The sequence below is a fragment of the Tiliqua scincoides genome, chromosome 2 (assembly GCF_035046505.1).
Source record: "Tiliqua scincoides isolate rTilSci1 chromosome 2, rTilSci1.hap2, whole genome shotgun sequence".
Lineage (NCBI taxonomy): Eukaryota > Metazoa > Chordata > Lepidosauria > Squamata > Scincidae > Tiliqua > Tiliqua scincoides.
This window is the reverse complement of record NC_089822.1, coordinates 51,961,128-51,965,428: the sequence shown is the minus strand read 5'-3', so window position 1 is coordinate 51,965,428 and position 4,301 is coordinate 51,961,128. Positions and strand designations below refer to the sequence as shown.

Below are 4,301 nucleotides of genomic sequence, written 5' to 3'. Positions count from 1 at the left end.
ATTCCAAAGGACAAAGACTCTGCACACCTCACATATATTTCAACCCGTGAAATTTAATGACAAGTTATAACCCTAAGTAAACAGGTTTGATAATGGAAACATAAATGCTGACACAGCCTTAACTATACAAATAATAGCTTGAACTTCTTCACTAATACGGCATGCTTTTATTGCATCCTTTACCAAGACATTTAGATTAAGTGTTTTTAGAGAGATAAATCAAAGACAACATTATGATTATATTCTTATTTGGCGGTAATACATCCTGGGAGTTTAAAAAAGAAACCAAACAAACATCAGTAACACTGGAGGATTTAACACTTAGTTCACTGAAGCATTCAACATGATGAAAAATGACCTTCAGTGTTGTTGGATACACAAAAATAAAATGGCCTTTGTTTGTCACGCACATATATCAGGGGAAATGAGTCATTAATCTGGACCTGCTAGGTTAATCGTCCAGATCAAATATTTGGTTATGCATTTTTGAAAGATAGCTCCTAGAAGCCCCTTTGCAGACTGGCAACTGAACTTGAATGGGAGTAAGGCCAAAATGAACAAAAGTATGAGCTGGTGTAGAGTGTGGAGGCTCATTGAAATCAGAGAGCAAATGTTCCAATGTTTTGAATAAAGAATATCTGACTATTTCTTCTGACATAATCAATGGTTGCTCTTCAGTACTACTGGCATTAAGCCTCAAGTACATGAAAACCAGAATGTTCCAGGAAAAATTCTCTCTTCCCCAAAGCAAAGAAGAACTTTCACTTTGTGCAAGGACTCAAAGTCCCAATCCTATTGTGGGCCAGAGTGCGGCTGAGTTGCAGTGCCAGTTGGCTCTGAGCCCAGCACTGGACAGACATCGCCCAGAACTTGGTAAGAACACCAAGTGGTGGTGAGGGCCTTGTGGGCAGGGGGAGAGGCATTCCAGGGTGGAGCAGGGGGAAGAATCAGGGCAGGAGGGAGGTGGAGCTCTGCAAAGCCTGATACAGAGGCTCTCAAGCCTGCACCGGCAAAATAGCCAGCAGACTTGAGAAACCCCATTGCGGGGCTTGGGGTTTCTCCTGAGGAGACCTCCAGCCCTTTCTCATACTGGCATAAATCCAAGGAAACCCACTGGAGCTCAGGCTGCCTATGGGGAGGTAAGTGGAGGTAAGCCCTCTCCTGAGCTGTCCGGTCGCCAGCGCCTTCCCCTCACATGCAGCATGCACTCCATCAGTGGCACTGTATGCTGTCGCCTGCTGGGCATAGGTTTGGGCCCTCAGTTGTCAGATATTTATGACTGAGCCCTATGAGTTTATAGAGTAGATCTTGTCCTCTTACTGGCATTGGGCTCTAGCAAATGCCATTGGCCCTGCTGTATGTGTTCTGTTCACCTGGATCCCTACAGGCACAACTGTGGCATACTATGGACCTTTTATAAGGCTGACAGGTTGATGGCAGCCTATGAGTAGACACTCAGTGAGCTCTTTATCAGTCAAGGATTTTGTTGGTGTGCTTTTTAAAGCAGTTTACACCACAGCTGCTAAATTCATTCAGAACGGAGATAAATTTACTTTCACAGGTGACCAGGAAAATTATATTTAGCACCAATACGTCACATAGATTTCTGCTACAGCACAGTAACAAAAAATAGATTTGGTACATTATTCAGTGATTTCCTGTCAAATATCTTTTATAAAGAGTGTGACTCTTGATTCAACTCAATACAGAATTTTCAATAAAATGTTTTTGGTGCATAATACATTGAAAATAAATTATTTTGTTTTCATGTTCAGACCATAGTTCAGACCCCATTGTGTTTGTGATTATGTCTATATCCCCTAACCTTCGGGCAAAGGTTATGACTCAGGAGTAGAGCATCTACTTTGCATGCAAAAGATTTTGGGTTCAATCCTTGTCATCTGGCAGCAACTGTTACCCTGCACATGCCCGATCTCGTCTGATCTCAGAAGCTAAGCAGGGTCAGGCCTGGTTAGTACTTGGATGGGAGACCGCCTGGGAATACCGGGTGCTGTAGGCTTATACCATAGTCCTTCGAGACTGAAGGTTGCCAACCAACCAACCTTGTCATCTTCAGGTAGGGCAGGCAAAAAATTCCCATCTGAAAACACAGGAAAGCTGTTCAACACGGTCTGTTGTTCACCTAGAGATGGACCAATGATGTGATTCAGTGCTGCCTATGAAGCTCCTTGTTTTTACCCATGCAGAATTTGTGTTAGGAATTCTGTTAAACACTAGATTTTGGTCCAATGTATTCCAGGACCACCAAGAACCATGGCAAGTTGATGTCCTTGATGGTTATGGTGTGGTCCTTCCTGCTGAGCCTAAGTTGGACAAGAGAGCAATGAGAGGAAGTGGCTGGGCAACCATGAGAGTCAACACGAGCCAGTTCTGATGATTCAGTTTGCAACTGAGAAATTTGTACTTAACACTTTTTAAACCTTGCTGCCACTCCTTTCATTTTTGAACCCCCATTATCAAGTCTTCCTGGGAAAAAATTCTTACAATTTACCTTGGCAATGAGCAAAAAATTAAACCGTTGAAGCTCCCTCGGTGGCTCTTCAGGGGGAAGATTGGCAACATCAGACATGTTTTTGGGTTACAGCTTGTCTATTCTTACCAATCATCCACTTCAAAATGTAGCCCAATTTCAGTGTTGACCATGTTCTAAGGCAAACTTTTAGCTTGGTTAGGATAATTCTAGGCTTGGTGTACTGGGTTCTGTTGCAGACAATGGATGGAAAGCATTTCTGATGGGCAGGGGATTGAAAATCCCTGACCTAAGTTTTTAGTGGATAATTTTAAGTGGTAATTTTAAAAGTACCACTTCTCATAAAGGGAAGCTCTATTCCTCTGTATATTACAGCTGATTAATCAGTACCAAGCAGCAAGAAATCTACCTGGATAAAAGTTTGAACAGCTGTTTCTGTGCATTTGCTTTCCTGACTGTTGGATGAGCTGAATTTTCCTGCTGATAAAGAGCTGAAATAAGTTCACTGAATCCTTCCAGTAATTCAACGTGAAACCCATTTGCCTTTGCTTAGAATATCAAAGAGGAAGACACACGCTGTGCCAAAGTGGCCTATAAAGGGGGTGCTTTTCCACAACACTGAACAGGTCGACACGAGGGGGTCTTTCTACTAGGACTCTCTTTATTCAAGTTCGCTTTGTTGCTGGCTGATGACAACCGTTTGCTCAAAGAAAGGGAACTGAAAATCAGAAAGATACCAGCTATCACTGGGAACTATTTATACTTATAAAAAGAATATCATTTTGTTCTTTTACAGTCCAATCCGATTGAGGTCCTGTGGCAGCGGAATAAGAGTTTCACCAGCATGAGCTCTTGCAAAAGCATCATAAAGTGCTTCATGACAGTGCAAGGCCCGGGCATGCCAGTGGAAAGGCCAGAGCCTTCCAGCTGACACAAGCAATCATCAGGAGGCCAGCCATAGGAGGTATGTCCAGTACAGGGATGGGGGAAGGGCAGGAGATGGTGGGGAGGGGGTTGAATGGAGTGAGAAAAGGGTAGAGTGGAGTAGCAAAAGGGGTAGGGGTGAGCAAATTGGACTATGGAGGGGGTGGAATTAACAGTGCCAGCATGCACCCTATCCAACCCCCTTCCTGGGCCTGATCCACCTGTGTGAATCAACACAGATTTACACCAGCAATATCACTGCTGCAGGTCTGAGTTGACCATTGCAGCTGCTGGGACTTACCCCAGGACAAGGGGACTCATGTCCACCTTACCTCAAGGACTCCTCCAGCATCCAAAAATCCCCCACAGGATCCAGCAGAAGCCCAGTGTTGATGCATAGCTGTGTGGGGATTTAGGTAGGATTGAGATGTTAGTTGGTTATCTGTGGAGCCATAAAGCTGTGGAGCTTTTGTGCTGTGAATGTTGTTACAGTGAACTCCCCTGCCCCCCCCCCACAGATTCCTTGCTCTATCAAAATAGATGAAGGATCATGATCCTGAAAAGTCACAAATGGAAGACCAGAGTAGAGCAGGGACCCAAAGCAGAGCAGACCCTTTAAAGGCAGGGAGCTCTGATGTCCTCCAGGTTTATTACTGAGGGAACACAGCAGAGGCTACAAGCATTAGTATCCTTGTGTTTTCACTTTACACAATTACTGCTTGTATGTTTATTATTCAATCACCCACTTTCTTCTTATCTGTCTCTTCTCTCCTCCTACCAAGTGTAGCACCCTGAGAAGTACATGAGATTAAGATAGCTGAGATTAAGATAGTCTAAATTTGCAGAGAAATGACCGTTAGTGCTTTCAGCACTAACGGCTATTTAT

General features: G+C 43.8%; 1 pseudogene; it reads left to right on the top strand.

Moving 5' to 3' along the window:
• Window positions 1–1,900: 1,900 nt before the first annotated feature.
• On the top strand, window positions 1,901–2,020 carry LOC136643209 (5S ribosomal RNA; annotated as a pseudogene).
• Window positions 2,021–4,301: the final 2,281 nt, after the last annotated feature.